At 40.1% G+C, this 9,443-nt stretch overlaps 1 long non-coding RNA gene across 1 annotated transcript in view; it reads right to left on the bottom strand.

Annotated features, from left to right (window-relative positions):
• Positions 1 to 567: 567 nt before the first annotated feature.
• The window catches only part of LOC131420151 (uncharacterized), a 94,925-nt gene continuing 86,049 nt past the window's right edge, over positions 568 to 9,443 (bottom strand). The window contains exon 3 of the long non-coding RNA XR_009223487.1: positions 568 to 2,393. This is a non-coding gene — a long non-coding RNA (uncharacterized LOC131420151). The remainder of the gene's footprint in view (positions 2,394 to 9,443) is intronic.

The raw sequence follows: 9,443 nt of genomic DNA, 5'->3' as shown, positions 1-9,443 counted from the left end.
CCAAGTATCATTTATTCAACTAATAAAATTTATGGGGTACCTGGAACATGGTGGAAGATAATGTTTGGTGATATAATAAATGAATGAGTAAATGAATGATGATTAAATTAATGACTAGATAACTGAATGTTTCTACTAAACCATACTAATAAGTTGCTGTGGTTAAGATTATCTGTTAATTACAAAACAACTGTTCTTTCTTAATTCCAGGCAATATGGCTAGATTTTATATGCAGGTTTTTCTTGCAGTTATCTATGGTTATTTATGGTAATTATGGTATATACCATAATTGAGCTCCAGTGGCAATAGAACATACGCCCCAGGGCTATTGGTGTGGCATCTTCCTTCTTTCTGACATTTCCATTGACTGCAACCTAAACATAGTGGAGACCCCACAGAACATGCATACCTTAAGTGATGACAGAACTACACAAAGTAAAGAATCTAGGACTCTGGAGCAGGGCTGCTTTCAAATTTAGGACATTCACACCCAGAGCTGTACATGACAGAGGAAAAAAATCCATACAAACAAGCAACAATGAGAACAAAATAATCTTGTCATTGGATCTTTTTGGTACAGTAGCCTGCCTTTGTATAAAACGGTGATACCACCTATGTTAGCCTCTCAGTATTATTACCCAAACAAGTATCCTGTACTTGAAACCTCTCTAGCTTGACTTCATGACACCACACATTCCAATTTTCCCCTATGTCAGTAGCCACTGCTCCTTAGCCTCCTTTGCTAGCTCCACGTTTTCCACCTAAATTCCAAGCCCACAGCTTAGACCTTGACTTCCTTATCTTTTCTACAAACACTCTGATCTAAAGATATTTCATTCATACTTATGGATCAAAATGCCACTGCTTATGGAGATAGTTCAAATTAATTTTCCAGTCTTATCCTCTGAGTTCAAGATTCATATATCCACCACTTTACTTAAAAGAATCAGTATGATGTAACATATAAGAGCGTGGATTCTGCAACCAACCCAGCCCTGACACTTAACAATTGTGTGATTTGGGGCAAATCACTTAACCACTTAGTGTCATAGATTTTTCTCATTATAATATCATGACAATAATAGGGCTTACCTCATATGGCTGTATTGAGGATGAAATGAGTTTATACAGTCCATCCCTATATAAAACACTTAAAAGTTTACCTGGCACAGAGTAAAGGTTACTTAAGTAATTACTATTACTTGATTTTTTTGTTGAGATATTCTACTGATAACCAAAATATATCTAAAACTGAACTTTTGACTGTCTCCAAAGGCTTCTTTTTTTCTGCAGCCTGCTCTATTACAGTAAATGGCCGTCGTCTATCATGTTTTACAAATTAGAAACTTAGGATTCATAAGTTTTCTCTATTCAGTTGTGTGTGTGTATATATATATATGCAAGGTAACTACGCATCGTCAATCAATCCACTCCATTACACCATTCTAGCTGCTTACCTGCAAGATGCTACTTTATCCATTGCTATCATCCTCTTCCCATTGGATTACTGCCTCCATATTGGTCTTTTCATGCCAATTATCTCATACAGTCTACCATTCACACTATAATAGCTGGCATAATCTGTTTACTGTTTTATATTTGGTTTGGTTTTAGTCAGGTTTATGAAGTATAAGGTTCATAGGTTAGAATTCACCATTTTGGATGTAAATTTAAGTAAATTTTGATATATTTATACAGTCATGTAGCCACCATCACAATCAAGATGAAGAAGATGTCCATCATCCAAAAATGTTCCCTTCTGCACTTTTGTAATCAACTTTTACATTCTCAGCTTCCCTCAGTGCTGGGCAAACATTGATCTGTTTTCTGTCCCTAGAGTTTTGCCCTTTCCAAACTATTACATAAAAGGAATCGTACAATATGTATCATTTCTGAGTCTGGCTTTAATATTATTCAGTTTTATGCATATGCCACATCTTGATTTTTAGGTATATATATTCCTACAATTACTATATAATTTTAGTGAATTGATCCCTTTATTATTATGTGACATTCTTTGTATTCTTTTTTTTTTTTCCTGATGAATTAGTTATCTACTGCTCTGTGGTAAATTACCCAAAAATTAGGGACTTCAAAAAATATTTTTCCATTGTTTTGTTTTTAATCAGAGACACAAGTGCAGCTTAATTGATTGCCTTTACCTCAAGATATGTCATGAGTTTGCAATTAAGGCTGTAATATCATCTGAAGGTTCAACTTGAGGGGGATCTGCTTGCAAACTAACTTGTGTGATATTTGTCAGAATCAGTTCTTTGTGGGTTGATAGACAGAGGTATTCAGTTTCTCACTGGCTCTTGGCCAGAGTCGTCCTTCAGTTCCTTATGAAGCGGGTATCTCCAGAGGGCAGATCACAAAATGGCAGCTGACTTTCCTGAAAGTGAGCAAGAGAACAAGAGAAAGCAAACGTTCAATATGGAAGCCACACTGTTTTCATACCCTTATCTCAGAAGTGACATCCAATTACTTCTGCTATATTCTATGCATTAGAAATGAATCAATAAGTTCATTCCAAACTCAAGCGGAGGAGATTACACAAGAGCAAATATACAAGTTGGGAAATATAAGAAGGCATCTTAAAGGATGCCTACTATATAATATCCCTTGTTCTTTTGATGAGCGTTTCCATAGTATATACCTTTTTCAATCCTTCTACCATTAACCTATACGTCTCTTCGTAATAAAAGTTAGTATCTTGGAGACAGCATAGAGTTGGACCTCATCTTTTACTCAGTCTGAGTTATTTGAATACATATATTTTTGAGTTTTAAATCCTTCCATTAACAACATGGTTTAGAAAATTATACCTAATGATAAGTTAGCATAATGAAGACAGATACACAATTAATACGAATATGCAAACTCCAGCACCACAGGAAATTCATCCCTATCTCCAAAACAACATGGAATGATTGAGCATGTGTGAAATGCAATAAAACACTTTAATTATTTGAGATGATCGTTATAGAATGTAGATTGTTATGTGATGAAAGGAACTAAGATGGAAGGGATTTTAACGTTGGAAGTACATGGAATACACAGAAATTTCCATGAGCATGGGAACATTGTCACACTTCATTTTCTGTGAAGTGAGTTCCTTAATAAGAAGCAATGCTATGTGGAATAACATGATGATGGATAAGGCATTTTGTAAGTCCATGGATGGTAGTTTTGCTATAAGTAATCTGTGCAGGGAAGGCAAATCTGTATCCAGAATAAGTATCTATTCCAGTAAGAACAAAACAAAACATTGCCCTTCCATGATGGAAGTGGTTAAATGTAATCAACCTGCCACCAAGTAGCTGGCTGATCACCCGGGGAGTGGAGCCAGACTAGGGACTCAGTGTAAGGCTCTGCTGCCGGCAGATTGGGCATCAGCAGTGGCTGTAGCCCGGTGGACCTTGGTGACTGAAATTCCATGTTACTGAGCTTATACCTAACCTCCATGGCCTCTTCTTTGTTCATGAGCCCAACGGGTAATGACAGGGATGGGTGGAGAAAGATACTGACTGAGATCCACAGAATGAATCACCTTGTCCATTTGATTATTAAAATCTTCCTCTGTTGAGGTCACCCTTTGATGAGCATTCACATAGGACACTATTATGACTTTGTTAAATTAACATTTGTTAAGTGGAGCACAGGGTGCCAGAAGGTGAACTGTGGTTCGACAAGAGACCATGAGAGAAATTGAAATAGAGAAGTTTATTACTCTCACCTCCTGGAGGAAGTGGATGGAACACCTTGGGTCCCACATGGGGAGGTCAAGGCAGAGTGCAGACAGGGAGAGAGTCAGGATCTGAGGCACATGTCTTTACTAGGATCTGTGAGTGGAGTGCTTTGGAGTTCCTGGGCTAGGGCCAGATTGGTCATTTAAAGCCAAAAATAGCAGGGTTTTGTTAAGTCTCATGTTGGGCTTATGTAAGAGGTACATAAAGCATACAGGCACTGGGAGGCAGAGGAGACTGTTGATCACAAAAGCTGTCAGGGAAGTCATATCAGAAACTCACATTTGCTTGTGACTCTGTGGGCTGTTATCTAGGGCATGTGCTTACGTGAGGGGGCTAGTGTCAGTTTAAGGTCTCTGCAAGAACCTAGCCAAACAAAATGGATGCTGAGGCAATGGTACCGTGCAGTAGCTTAGCTAAATCTCAACAGACACAATATCTTCACCTTTTTTGGCCCATTCAGAAAAGTCTATTGACATACATCTTCCCAAAATTTCCTTGTCATCAATTTTCCAATCATGTTGCATCTAAGTCCCTAATGATCCAGCTAAGCTATTGGCCATAGCCCATTAATTGGCATACAATTGCCCATCTGGCCATTTCTCTTTCCAAGCAAAAAGAACAACCAGGTGCACTGCTTGATGTTCTCCCCACTGGAAGGATTTCCTTCACCACTGTCCCTCAGGGATGTCCCAGAAAAGGACTGGAGTGCTACAGCTATCTATTTTCAGGTGGTGCCTGAATATCACGCAGAATTTTCTTTAAACCAGGCCCTAGTCTTCTCTTCCTCTGTAAACTGATCATAGGGAAATCCATATGAGACTATAGGTGCAGGCTGGGAGAGAGAAGGTGGCGTAGCAAGAGTGGGGAACATGGGAATTTGAGACACTTCTTCATGTAACTTACCTGCGCCTTCAGGGCCTTCTTGAGCCTGATCATGTATATACCACTTCTATTTGATGATGAAATCTTGCTGTACGTACCCAACTTTGTGGTTTGGTGGGTCAGATAATATCCATTTTATGATGAGAAGCTCAGCTTGCATAGTAACTAGGTAGCCTGTGATTAAGTGTCAGTCTCTACTAAGGCCCGGTATCAAGGCAAGAACTGTTTCTCAAAAGGAAAATAGTTATTCACAGAGGATAACAGGATTTTGCTGCAAAATCCTGAGGGCTTAAGCTGTGATTCACCTGGAGAGGGCTGCCAAAGACTCCAAATAGCATCCCTACCTGCCACTGACGCTTTAGCACCATTTAAGCTGTGGGATCATATGGCCCAAGCAGCAGAGCAGCTTGCTCGACAGCCTGGACCTGTTGCAGAGGTCTCTTGTTCTGAGCCCCACTCAAAACTGGCAGCTTTGCGAGGTCGCTCGGAATGTGTTGCCTCCGATATCCAAAGAAGTCCACTAGGCCTCTGTTTTGGTTGTAGGAGTGACCAGATGCAACAACGTATCCTTCACCTTAGAAGGAATATCTCAACATGCCTCAGACCACTGGACATTTAGAAATTTCACTGGGGTAGAAGGTCCCTGACTTTTTGTTGAATTTATTTCCCACCTTCTGACATGCAAATATCATGTGTAGGGGAAGAGGGAGAATCTCCCTCTGCTCTTTCCCTTAAGGTTCTTATGGCTGGCCAAATAATTAACAAGACAGGTTAACAGGAGAAAATAATGCCAAGTTTAATAACATGTATACATGGGAGAAACTCAGAAATGAGCAGCCCGTCATTCTGTCTGAGCTTCTCGGTTAAGTATTGCAGCTAAAGGTGAGGAAGTTGTTGGGGGTGGGTAGTGGTATGGGATTTCAGAGGGGAAGAAGACAGTTCACAGGGAGATAGAAATGCAAATGTTTGTCTGACAACTCTTTTCAGGCCCACCTATAGAGAATGTGGTCAGGGAGAGACAGAATTTTTGACAAGAGGGGCTTGGTGCCTTTCCTATTGTAACATCTATTTTACATTATATTACAGCCATCATGATAATAACTCCTTCCTGAAACAAATCCTTTGTTTTAAATTCTGTAGGCAGTTTGGGAGGGGAAGCTCAAATGTTCTTCCTGAGTTTTCTGAGTCTTTATTGTCTTCAGCTAGAAATAATCCGCATACCAGAGTGGGGCATCTTGGGGTGACCTGCCCTGAGCACCATCACATGCAAATATGTCCAATCAGCGTAACGTCATCTATGTAATGGACCGCTTTGATCTCTTGTGGAAGGCAAAGATGATCATGATCCTTGCAAACTAAATTATGACATAGGGCTAGAAAGTCGATATGCCCCTGAGGTAGGCCAATGAAGGTGTATTACTGGCCTTGCTAGCTGACAGCAAATTGCTTCTAGTAGTTTTTATTGACAGGTATAGAGAAAAAAAATCCAGCCCTGGTGGTCTAGTGGTTAAGATTCGGCGGTCTCACCACCATGCCCTGGGTTCCTTTCCTGGTCAGGGAACCACACCATCCATCTGTTGGTCATCATACTGAGGTGGCTGTGTGTTGCTATGACACTGAAAGCTATACCACTAGTATTTCAAATACCAGCAGGGTCATCCATGTTGGACAGGTTTCAGGGGAGCTTCCAGACAAGGCTGACTAGGAGTAAGGACCTGGCCACCCACTTCCCAAAAATTGGCCATGAAAACCCTATGAATAGCAGTGGAGCCTTGTCTAATACAGCATTGGAATGTGAGAGGATGGGGCAAAAAGACAAGGCAGGGTTCTGCTCTGCTGTACGCAGGATTGCTAGGAGTCAGGATCCACTCAATGGCATTAACAGCATATGGTAAAAAAAAGCATTTTCCAGATCAACAGTTGCACCAGATACCAGGGGATTGTGTTAATTTGCTCAAGCAATGAAAACACATCTGATAATGCAGCTGCAATTGGAGTCACCACCCAGTTAAGCTTCTGATAATCCACTGTCATTCTCCAAGAGCCATCTGTCTTCTGCAGAAGCCAAATAGGTAAGGTGAATGTGGTAGGAATCACCACCCCTACATCTTTCAAGTCCTTGATGGTGGCGCTAATCTCTGTAATCCCTCCAGGAATATAGTATCGCTTTTGGTTTACTTTTTTGTTAGGTAGAGGCAGTTCCAGTGTCTTCCACTTGGCCTTTCTCACCATATTAGTCCTTCCTCCATAGGTCAGAGAATCAATATGAAGATTCTGTCAGCTGCTAAGTATGTCTATTCCAATTATGCATTCAGAACTGGGGAGATAACCACAGGATAAGTTTGAGCACCCACTGGCCCCACGTGAGATGGACCTAAGCTAAAACTCCATTGATCACTAACTTCCACAAGCCCCTACTCTAACTGGTGGACCAGAGTGATACGTTGGGTCTCCTGGAATCAGTGTCAGTTCAGAGCCAGTGTCCAGTAGTTCCTAAAGATCTGATTATTTCCTTTTCTCCAATGCACAGTTACCCTGGTAAAAGGGTATAGGTACATTTGGGGAAGGCTGAAAGATTAAAAATATAATTTTTATGTCCGGATACTAGGATTCTTCCTCAAGGGGATCCAGCCTCCCTTCATTCAGGAAGTTCTGTGTCTGTACACTGGCCCAACTCTAGGAATTGATTGAAGTGCCGTGCCTTTCTTGTTTTTATGATTCAGGTTAGATTTTTGAGCACTTACTGTAGGACTTTTATGCTTACACGTATCAAGTAAGAATTGAACAGGTTTCCTATCTATTTCAGTTCTAGAAACACTATGATCAACTAGCCAATGCCATTGATCGGTGTAAGTCAGACTATTCTGATGCTACTTTGACTTTGCTGTCCATTGTGGTAAACACAGCTACCTTGCCTGGGTGATTGAGTACTGCAGTTTGTCCCCTGCCACCCCAGGATCCAATTACTCCTATTGCATTTAGGTTTCCCAGTTGAGTGGCTGCTGTTCCCACTGTAAGTTCTGGCCTACAAAGAATAGAAATCATGGAACTCTTCAAGGACAATGTGGCTTCATTCACAAATTTATTTCTCATGGTGTGGATGAAATATATGTCTGCTGGACCTTCCCAATGTGGGTGAGAAAGCCTTAAATGACAAATCCACTCTAACATTTCCGTCTCCCTAAGCCTTTGAATCCTTTCCTATACATTAAGCCAAGGCAAGTTTGGCATTTCTAACTCACTCACTGTGGATTACCTTTTGGCCTATGTTTCAATCAACCAAACAAATGGTTGAAGACCTTTCTAACTCCCAGAGCTACAACATTAAATGCAGAATCTCTACTTAGTGAGTCCGTCTCTCTCTCTCTCTGTGTCTATTTATCTAATTGTATAAAGAGTTGGCTCATGCATTATAGAGGCTGAGAAGTCCCATGATCTGACATCTGAAAGCTGGAGGCTCTGGAAAGCTGGTAGTGTAGCTCCAGTTCAAGGCCGAAGACCCAAGAACCAGGGGTGCTGATGGTGTAAATCTCACCTCAAGTGCAGAAGACCAACGACCCAGCTCATCATGTCAGGCAGAGAGCAAATTCTTCTTTCCTCTGCTGTTTTTTTCTATTCACCTCTCAACTGATTGGATGTTGCCCACCCACACCAGGGAGGGCAATCTGCTTTACTCAGTCTACAGACTCAATTGCCCATCTCAACCAAAAACACACTCACAGGCACACTCAGAAATAATGTTTAGCCAAATATCTGGGCACTCATGGCCTGGTCAAGTGGACACATAAAATTAACCATCACATCCTCCTTAGAATTCAGGCTAATTTAATAGCCCAGTGTTCTCAGCTCTCCAATGGGCTCAAGAAACTATGATTTTGTGGTTCATCCTTTTTTGTTATTTCAAGAGCAATGCACTTTCTAACTTTATACATAATAAATGAAAGAAGAAATCCCAGATTTATTTTTTAAAAGTGTATATGATATCATGACATGTTTCTCTTTACAATCATCCCAGGATGATTCCAGTTGTGCTTAACACAAAATTCAAACTTGTTACCATGGTCCTGAATGGTTTTTCTCCTACCTTCTTCTCCTAGCTCTTTTTTCTTTAATTATTTTTTTCTTCCCTCTCAGCTCTAAAATTGTCCTACATGCAGTCTATCAGTTCTTCAAATATGCCAAAGTGTTTACCACCTGATGGCCTCTGTACATGTTGTTGTCTCTCAAATTCTTCCTCTCAGATTTTAAACTGGTTTAATGATTCTCATACTTAAAGTTAGTTCTCAGTTTAAATATCATCCTCAAACATGTAAGAGACTTTACGTCCATGCCATTTTGTTTCCTTTAGAGGGTAATTTCTAATAATTGTATTTCTTTTCATGTGAGTACTTAATTTCTTTGTTTTCCCAAAGCAAGCAACTTGAGAATTGATTCCAATTCCGTTTTGATCAACATTAAGACTTCAGGGTCTTGAACAGTTTTCCATGTAAAATAGCCCATGTACAAATGTTTATTGGCTGCTTTGGTAAGCATGAACTTTGTCATTTTTAAAACTAATTGTATACTCTCTGGTTCCTTGGAGCCAAGGCTGATCTTGAGGAAAATAACTTTCCTACAGGATGATTCAGCATAAAGATTAACTTAAAAGACCAAACAACACATGTGGTATAGCTTTTATTTATTTATTTATTTTTTGCCCTTGACATACTTTTGTAATCCCATATGCTTAGGGCTGTGGATTACTCCCTGTCTTACTTTACTATGTCTGTTTATATTGCATGGATTCTCAGAGGAAAACACAAATAGGCCAG

This window comes from Diceros bicornis, chromosome 22 (assembly GCF_020826845.1).
Source record: "Diceros bicornis minor isolate mBicDic1 chromosome 22, mDicBic1.mat.cur, whole genome shotgun sequence".
NCBI lineage: Eukaryota > Metazoa > Chordata > Mammalia > Perissodactyla > Rhinocerotidae > Diceros > Diceros bicornis.
The sequence above is the reverse complement of the archived record's forward strand: the minus strand, read 5'-3'. Positions and strand labels throughout refer to the sequence as shown.